Genomic DNA, 10,787 nt, shown 5'->3' with positions numbered 1-10,787 from the left:
TCCCATAAGAAATGCGTGGGGAATTTCTCATTGCGTCAAATTACCGCCAAACGTAAAAGCTCTAATGACCTCTACTAGAGCAATCATTAGTGCTTCTTACAAGGAATATTCCTGGGCTCGAACGGGTAAATATGCACAAAAAGGAAAGCATGTGAAATGTTAGCATCCTGGTAGCAAAGAGTGAAGTCCGTTTATCTGCAATGTGATGTAAATGCCCACAAGAGCAAAATAGAGCACATGCCATAACTAAAGAGCGTCTATAAAGTATGACCCCGGGCCATTTTTGAGGAAAAGTGTGGAATGAATGGAAAAATAGGCGCACGTGTATTCCATTGTTTCTAGGGGCACACATTTTGAATGAAACGTGTCCCAGAGTCCCCCGAAAGGACCCAGACATAGTCCAACCAAAATTTTCAAATGGTGAGGGGAATCAAGTAGTATATCGTTGGAAAAGTATTGTAAAAAGAAATAAGGTAAAGCAAGTCCCGAGTTTGAGTGTGCAACCTGTGCAAAATGGTGGTCACAGACTCTTATATAACAACTGTATTGACATTTTGACTACCTACCATTTTGTACAGAGTGAGCGTTGAGACTGGAGACTTGCTTCACCTTATTTTTTTTTTTTCACAATACCTTTCCAACGATATACTACTTGACCCCCTTACCATTTGAAAATTTTGGTTGGACCCTCTCTGGGACCGTGTGACACAAGTTTTTCATTGAGAATATGTGCCCCTAGAAATAATGGGGTACATGCACGCTGATTTTTCCATACACCCAACACTTCTCCAGAAAAATAGCCAGTGTCGGACTTTATAGACACTCTGTAGTTACAGCACGGGGTCTAGTTTGCCCTGCTCTTGCGGACGTTTACACCATCTTGCAGAAAAACGGACCTCACTGTTTTCTTCTGGGATGCAAACATTTCTAGCTCAAGTACTTTCCTTGTTAGTGCTTCATAAGTGTAGTTACTACAAGTAAAAAAAAAAAATTCAGGGCCCAAGTTCACGCTGGACCCAACTTGAAGCACAAACGATAAAACTAGTACCATTCCTTAGCGCATCGTGTGTGCTTCTAGAAAACACTGATAGTTTTGTTAGTACTTTTCCAATAGTGTGATTATGGCTGATTACATGTCACGAAAATCATATAAGAAATACATGGGTAATTTTTCATTGCGTCAATTTACCGCCGAATTCAAAACCACTAATAATCTCTTCTAGTGCAATCATTAGTGCTTCTTACTGCAAAAACCCTAGGCTTAGTGCTTCATTAGTGTAGGTACAATAAGTGAAGAACCTTTTGGGGCTAGCGTGAACTTGCCCCCATTTTAAACACCTAACGAAAATATTAGTGCCCTTCTACAAAATACTAATTGCACTAATTTTCTCGTTAGTGATTAAAGTGGGGAGGGCAAGTTCACGCTTTCCACGATGATTTTTACTTCTACTACCTACATTAACGAAGCATTAACGTTAGAGATTGGGGCACTAAGAAGCACTAATGATGCGCTAACGATTGCACTAGAAGAAATCATTAGTGCTTTTGAATTTGGCGGGAATTAGACACAACAAACAAGTTACCATGTATTTCTTATGAGAGGTTTGTGACATGTAATTGGTTATAATACACTAATGGTGAAGCACTAAGGAAACTATTGATATATCCTAGAAGCACTAACGAATATCACTAATCATTTCGTTGGTGCTTCTAGTGGCTGCCAAGTTCACACTAGGCCCAAAAGGTTCTTTTTAGTTGTAGTTCCTACGCTAACGAAGCACTAAGGTTAAGGCTGGTACACTTAGAAGTACTAACGAAGCATTTACGATTACACTAGAAGAGATCTTTAGTGCTTTTGAATTTGGCGGAAATAAAATTTGACGCAATGAAAAATTCCCCATGCATTTATTATAGGAGTTTCGTGTCATGTGATTAGCCTTAACCAGACTAATTGTAAAGCACTAACGAAACTATCAGTGTTTTCTTGAGGCCAAACGATACACTAAGTAATGGCACTAGTTTTATCGTTAGTGCTTCAAGTGAAGGCAGCGTAAACTTGCTCCCAAAATGATTTATTTGTAGCACCTACACTTATGAAGCACTGCTTTAAGGATTGGTGCACTAAGAAGCACTAACGATTGCAGTAGAAGAAGGTCATTAGTGCTTTTGAATTTGGAGGTAATTTGACGCAATGAAAAATTCACCATGCATTTCTTAAGGGAGTTTCTTCACTTGTAATTGGCTATATCTACGCTAATATAAAGCACTAACGAAAGGATTTGTATTTCCTAGAAGCACTAACGATACACTAACGAATGGCACTATTTCTTCGTTGCTACTTGAAGTAGGGGCCAGTGTGTACCATTTTTTGGCTCTAGAGCCTATACTAACGAAGCACTGACGTTAGGGGTTTGTGCTCTAGGAAGCACTAACGAATGGCAATAGTTATTTCGTTAGTGGTTGACAGCGTGAACTTGGGCACCCAAAGGTTTTTTACTTGTAGCTCCAACTCTAATGAAGCACTCAGGTTAGGGGTTCTTGCACTAAGAAGCACTAACGATGTACTAATGATTGACATTAATTTTATCGTAAGTGCATCAAGTGGGAGGCCAAGTTCAGGGACGTGTAAGAAACTACTTCCACTCACCGATAAGCTTAGCATGTTTATTTCTGTTACCTTTAGTTTTTCTGTCCACTGCACGGTTAGATTTAATCTCAATTGCATAATGATATCAGATAGTGTGGGCGTCTCATGTTACAAATTTAGGTGTGGTTTAAAAGTTCTAGTGCAAGAACGTTCCGATAAATATCGTTGTGCAATATATTCACAAAGTTAGGCCCGAAAAGTCCCGAGAAAAATGGTTGTATGTTTAACAATTTAAGGCTTGACTCTGACCAGAGCCCATGCAGACCTTTGTCTGCCGGTTCCATGGGAGAGAGGTTCGATGCACTGTCATGATGATACTTGTTGTTTCACAGACACCGAGAAGATATCAATAAAAAGACAAACGGAAATATTAGTTTCTGCAGAAGCTTGTGCATAAATGTTAATATTTCAGATTAAATAGATAGATTCAATTCTTACGCCTCTGATAGGTTTATCTTGTAAATTCAGCTGTTAATTGTGTTCTCTTTGACATGCACAAACATTTCAGTACAAATAGAGGAAATTTAAATAAACCTTATGGAATCGACGGCACGAGAGTAATGTAGATTCCTTCTGCTAAGAACATAAGATGGATGGTGATATTTTGGAAAAGAGGGCACAAATCCGTGATTTAGGGGTACTACTCGAGCATACGTTAACTTATATGTTTCGGAACATATTTATGTATTGACTCATATCTTATATTCCAACAACATTTATGAATATTTGTTACGGCATTTATTATGATTATCAGGGGGTGAAAATTAACATGCCCAAGATGACCAATATTAGAGTCGAATTCATAGTTTTCAGGATCGCTAAGATGTATAGTAAGTAATACACCTGATGCCGTTCAAGTCAAACTTTAGCCTCCATCTTTTTTGGAGAGAGGAGTGAAAGTAATAGGTTAAAATGATATTGTTGTCGAATTCATAGTTTTCGGGATTGCCAAGCTGATTGGTAACAACCGTGATGACATTTAAGCACACGTTTTAGCAAGAAGAGACGTATCAGCTGCCCCCGAAATTGATATGGATAATGCTGATTGCATAAACCTTATCCTCCTGGTGCGAAGAACGGACATTTCAGTTAGTGTATAGTGTAACTGGTAGTTTATCATAAATCAATGCTATTGTTTCATTACATACTTTCATCTTATGTAACTTGCACTGTTTTTATATGTTTTTTTTTTTCACTTCCGGATTATGGCTTTTCAAACTTCTCTTCACAATATTGAATAATTATTTTTCACGTTGCTCTTCCAGTTTCTTAATTTGCAGAGAAGTTAGCTATCAGTTACTGTTTTTGTCTTGCAATCATTGGTTCAGGGTTCGAATCCATTGCCCGATCATCCTAACTTAGGATATTTCAGCTTCTTTTCACTTCCTCCACGCTTTGTGAAAAGGGCCCTAATCAACTTCCTTTCTTGTCCTTTCCTCGCAGTTGTTATGGCAGCTTGAATTTCATGTCTTCTCTCTATATTGTTTTGCGTCTTCCTTTCAGGTTTATCACATATTTTTTCGATAAATTCCAGCCTTCTTTTGACTACAAAAAATGGGCTAGCATTTATGCTCATCATACTAGTCACGAAACCCCATCAATCACAAAATTACGGAATAACATAACAAAATAGCTCCTAGATGGATTTTGCTTAGCCGTGAGACGATACTTGGTTTTTATCAAAGTTTAGCATGCCTTTCAACAACTAGGCTATACGGGACTAGGCCTACAGTTTCAGGCGGAATCTGAATTACTGTAATTAGTCAAAATTTGAGTGCTCTCTTACGGCAATGGACGATGGGGTTTCTATCCACGATACGAGGGAAAACGAAAGTTCTCTGTCAATTTAAGTGACGAGAAAATACTTTCCCAAAACCAGCATATATACTTCCCGAGATTAGACATTATTTTGACAACACATTCTGAAGACAAGACAGTTTTAGACATAGACGTGGACACAATGCTAAGTGGAATTTTTGTATGTGGGTTTTAATTTAACGAAATAAAACTGTAGGAATCTACAGCCGAATAACCGTTCAATGCAGTTAGATGTATGTTGCAATATATTCTTTAAAATTACAAAAAAGTGTATACATAAGGAAAATAATCATTAGAACTATCAAAGGTACCCTGTTTTTAAGCTATTATTTTTTCCTAAGCAAGGAGTGTAAAAGTAAATAGATTTTATGTATCTTCTAAAACCTTTCCTCAGAGAACTCTCAGAAACGAAATCATAATTTGCACAAAAGAAATCCTTGAAAGACTTTTTGTTTAAGGCAAGCAATTCGAAATAAATCGAAACGGAAACATTTAAAGTAATTGAAATGTATTCGTAGTACAAATATGTTTTATAACCTATTTTAGTTAAGATACCTCTGCCAATTAGACATTTTGATAAACCAAGAACGTCTCTCAGAAATTATATAAAACAAATTCCAAAGTAATAACAATTAAGATTAAACAGACATTTCTGCTGCAATAAACCTTCGAATTTTCTAAGCCAGTTATCAAAATTTTACAAGAATAAAAATAGGCTAATTTAATGACTGTTCTTACTTATGACACGAACTTCCACAAGGCTGAAAAATTAATTAATTTGTGGAAGATTAAGTAAATAAATCCAGTTAAGACTACTTCAAAGGGAGTCTGGTGATTGTCAAATAAGATGAAAGTGACGTAGTAGGCGTCGCTAGTGAAAAGGAAACTAAACGAAAAATCAGTTTTAATTACAGAGTTATGAGTATTTCATTTTTCGCATCAGTTCATTGAAACTGCTGGAAATTGCATTCTTCTCTCTCTCTCTCTCTCTCTCTCTCTCTCTCTCTCTCTCTCTCTTTTTCTGTAAGACCTTAACAATACATGGATTTGTTTTGAGGGATCATGAATTTGGTTCCTTACGAGCTCCTTTCTTTCCCCTTCTTCCATGTTTGTTTTTAGAGGTAACACGTCATGTTTTAAATTAGTGAAGACGCCAGTTTCAATTTGTTTAACACGAGATGGAAAGGGTGTGGTGAGCAGAGGGCACAGAAACTTGAGGGTTACATATATTTTAGACATTTGAATTATTTCCTTTTTTCTTTATGGTTAAGATCAATCAAGAGTGAGGGAGCAAATCGATCAAATGCAAACTATAACAAATATTTTAGCACTAATAATGAATGGAATCATGTATACGAGGTACATTCAAAAGTATCGAACCTTTGGTTACAACTTATATTGATTTTGAAATCCGAAACACTAATCTTCTTCAAAGTAGTCTTCTTGGTAATGCACACACTTTTCCCTAAGCCAACTGAAAGAGGGATGGGCCAAAAGTTGCCAATCCGCCCGTGGTTCAAGTCAGAAGAACACCGTTAGAATTGGAAAGAAGGAGACATACACATGTTTGATTGATCTACTTTATCTTAGTTTAGAAGAGACTCTCGGAGGAAGAACTGAAAGATATCGAAATATTTAACGTCTCCTGATTCTGCCCTATAGGCTAATGGGAGACGGATAACAAATGAAAGCTAATTATTGCGAAGGATTTCGCGGAATGAAAGTGTAAGGAAAAGGGGGAATGGATACGATGTTGTGTACCACAAACTTCCATGTTCAGAGATCTAACCAGAATCGAGCGCTTCATCACTGAGCAAACATGACCCCACTTTGGAGAGGAATTATATATAACCCAGACAGATGTATCGGTTAACTAATTACTTTGTGATAAACAATTCTATAAAAAGTTCTGTTGCTCCAAGTGTTAAATTCATATCGTTCTTTGTTCGGAAACGATAAGTAGGTTTACCTATGTCAGTTATTCCCAACTGGGAGGTTGTGTGCCTTCAGGGGTCACCTACAGAATATCGATTGGTCGACGCTAAGATGGTTTTCAATGGGTCTATTATTGTTGCTATTATTTGCAAGTAAGATGTGATCGTAAAGTGTGGGGTGTAGTGAACCGAAGGATTAGAATACTGTTAGATTACTTGTAAGAAAATGCAACTTGCATAAAGACATCACTGTATAAAGACATGAAGTAGATTTTATTTATGAGTCTTTCGCTTTATTAATCGTGCATGGACAATAAAGAGATTCAGATAGTTTTTTTTAATGGTAGAGGGAAGGGAAAAAAGAATTATACGATACTGAAATAAAGAAGCTCATAGCCAGATGGTAAACATGTTGTAGTCGCATAACGAACTCAGAGTTGAAGGTCAGGACCAACTTCCCATTCCGACTTTTTTGTGCATTAAGTCTAATCTTAGAGTTAATTTTACAAACTTTAATAAGATTTATCGTCAGATTGAATTTGCACCACCTGAAAAGCTTTGAATCCCCCGCAAATAAATTCTTGTGTATGCACCTGCCTGATAAGATCTAGATGATAATGTGTGAGCATATTTACAGGTCGCCTTTCGTATCAGATATTTTACATTACGATGCACATCATTCAATACTCGGTTTAAGATCAACTGTTCAGGACCTAAGTAAGCAACAATAGTGCACCAAGTTATATTGACTGCTTGATTGGGTCACAATAAATATTTCTTAACCTGTTAAAACATTTAGCGAAACGTTTTCGGAATTCGAAAAAAAATTGGATACAGGTAGTCCTACTCACTGAAAGATTCTTAACAGTGACACCGCTAGCTTTAATTTCTGGGGAGTGACGGTGCAAGCTGTGGGGCAGGAAAAAGTTTGTTTGGCATCACATTTTTGTGTCGAAAAGGCTACTTTAATATTACTTGATTTAAATTACAATGTAGGTGTCCTCGCCAGGTGCGGACGCTCGCCCTCCAGTCCCCATCTGAAGTTGTCACTGATTCTTAACTTTTACCTGATTCAGAACATCACAAACATATTAGGGCACAAAGAGTGAAAGGGCATCGCGAAGGAAACGCGGCTATGCAACTTCAAGTAGGAGAACATTAAGAGTAAGAGGGAAAACAATCAGGTAACATATGTAATAGAAACATTAAAAATATCATGTAGTAGGAATTCCAATAATGCATTAGTTAAGAAATGTAAACACAACTAATAGGTTGTGCAAGAAACGAAGGAAAGAAAAGGATAGGAAATTAAAGGAAAGGAAAGTAATTGAAGTACAATAATTGTTCGTAAAGTAAAAGATATTCTTAATAATTAAACTTACAAGAGTTGCGAACTCAGACATAACATAAATATTTCAGTATTTTTCTTAACCTCCTCAGACCCAAGGCTGTGATAGCAAGTAAAAGTTTACATGATTGTAATTAAATTGGTAATACATGATCAAAAAGTAAGAAAATGTTGTCATTTGGTGTATCAACACTGTGGGTACATCACACAGTAAGGTATCATATTTGATACCTTAGGTCTTAACCAAGCAAATACATGAATTCCTCGCCTCCAAGTTAGATGGGCAGTTGTGCATGTAAATGGTGATAATAGTAAGAAACAATGTTATGGTTACACGCCTATACAATATTTAAATTTCGATTGCATTCTAAATAAATAAAATAAACAAGTTAAATATTACAATATGCATTTATTGTAATAGTATTCCAATAATAAATCCAGAAAATTAAGCAGTTTTCTTATTTCTAAAACGTTACACTGAATATTATTAACTGTTGTCTTAGTTATAATTTCAAGTTGTTTTCGTATGTTGTTTTACATTTTGTGAAATACAGCAAAGCTATTTCTTCCACTGGTAAAACAGAGATATATGTGAGGAGATGAGCATCGTACAAATGTTAACCCCTTGTAATTTTCCATCCTGCATTTTGATCCTAGCCTGTGTTTCGGGATTATACTCTGGCATATGTTTTGCATGGTGTATTCTTGCTTTTTGAGGAGGCACAGGAAGAATTTGACTGTGTTTTCTTTTCCCCCTAACGTATTTTTCACCACTGGAATCCTCTGTTAAGCTTGCTTCAGCGGCAGAATCCGAACCAAATATCAGATCTTGTGCAATTTATAACTTGAACTCATAGTAACCAAAAATAACCTTTCTTGATATTTGGTTGTGTTTAGCCTCTTCACGGTATTCAATTCACGCTGCTGTTGCCACGAAATCGAAGTGAAAATACATCTTACAGTCAATTTTTTGTCCTTGATTTAATGCGATACTTGGATACTACACGATCTAACATATCAACACTGCCCAAATAAAGGTTGCACTTCCTGATAATTGCTGATTTTGGAACCTGCGCATACTCTTTCTTCTTTTTACACCAACGGTGACATTCATCCACAAGATTCGCCCCAATTTTCGAAGAAACAAAGAGCACAGATCGATTGTCGAACCAATTTAATATTAATACCTTATCATGGTTTCGAACCACCTGATAGTAGCTGCCTCTACCCCAGACTTTATTCGCAAGTCGGTCTTCAAATGCACATACCTAGGAATGTGAGATTTCATTATTGTTCCTGTTGCCAGAATATTTCTGTCGGATAACATGTCCAATTAAGGGGTGGATGTAAAGTATCGGTCGATGGATAATTCTGTGTTATATGATAAACTATTTCACAATTTAAGAATAACACGTCCACTAACATTAAGTGTCTCCAGATTTTGTAAAATATTAGAAACAATATTGCTTTTTTTTTTCTCTCTCATACAATACAGATCGAAGGGCAAACCATTCTGTGAAAAGACGACAAATACCTTTAGTCTAACTGGATTTGGCTTTCCTCTTATGTATTGTTTCATAGCTACATTCGCATGAAAAAGAATTGTTTAATCGTCAATCGAAACCTGTTTAGATCTTGTGTTTTCTGTACACGCATTCGCAATTTGGGACACCATTGGACGTAGTTTTCATAACCTGTTCTCTTCACGTTAATGAGGTGTAACTAAATCATCGTCCACAGCTTTGAGATTTTTTCTGAGCTGGAGAAAACTGTCTCTACAAACATTGTCAGACACAAGCGGTATCTTAGTTCATCTGTCCTAGAACATTCTGATGCATGGTAGTCCGAATAGGTTCATTGCAGTAGAACAACCAATTAGAGTTTTTATCTCTCGTAGCGTTATATTGAAAGATTTCCCAAAATCCCGGACACCTCGCATGTCCAATACTTCGTTATATCTTCAAAAGAAATAATCTCCGAAGTGTCTACTGAAATACTCAATTGGGTTCTGTAACTACATTTGTAATTATAAAACACCCTCCTGTAACTACATTTGTATCTAAGGTATCATATTCTATACCTTCACTGTTCGTTACTATTATGATGTAATAACTTATGTGACATTTCATAAAAACACATGACATTTCTTGTAAGGCAATAGAACGTAAATATTGCTTAGTAATATCAACTACAAATAATGAAATGTAATGCAAGAAATTAAACGAAAAAGAATGAATGTGAACTGTGACACATGGTTTCACACAGAAAAAGGGGTCCGATTGTTTCCCTTTTCTTCTCATTTTCTAAATTGAAACTTAAGTTGACATCGATCAGATTTTTTTAACCGACAAACTCCAGATTATGATTTTATCTGAAGTATTATCTGCTGAATTTAGCGATTGAAGTAGATGGTACAAATTGAAATAGACTCTTTATTTAAAGGAAAGATGCCGGTAGTAAAGGAAAGTAGCTTACATATTTCCATATGCATGTATTACCAATGACTTATTAATATCTAACTTTCTCTCAAGGTTTTCCTCATCGGCTTTGTACGCTATGCCATATTAATATTATATTCTTTAAATCAGGGGTGCACTTCCCCAAAGGCATCTGTAAAACCTCCAAACTTATCATCCCTTCAAGAAATTTATCATTCCACAAATTTATAGTTCTTTCCTTACAATTACAATTATCATCTCCCTAAACTTACCATTCTTTTCTCAAATCTACCATTCTCTTCCCAAATTTACTATTTCCTTCTCAAATGTACTGTTCTCTTCCTAAAGTTACCATTCCCTTTCCAAATTTACCATTCCATTTCCAAATTTACCATTCTCTTCCCAAATTTACTATTATTTTACCATTCGCTTCCAAAATGTACTACTCACTTCCCATAAGGCTGGAAATATAAACACTAGTACTCTCTCGTTGCCCCGCGCATCTTAATCGCTAACGCTCTCGCCTTCGGTGCGAGCGGTCCCGCGTTCGATTCCCAGTAGGAGTACTAGGTCGAAAAAGTGTAAAACGCTTTTTCATGCCA

The sequence above is a fragment of the Thermobia domestica genome, chromosome 7, assembly GCF_964235325.1.
Source record: "Thermobia domestica chromosome 7, izTheDome1.hap1.1, whole genome shotgun sequence".
NCBI lineage: Eukaryota > Metazoa > Arthropoda > Insecta > Zygentoma > Lepismatidae > Thermobia > Thermobia domestica.
Note: the sequence above shows the minus strand (reverse complement) of the source record.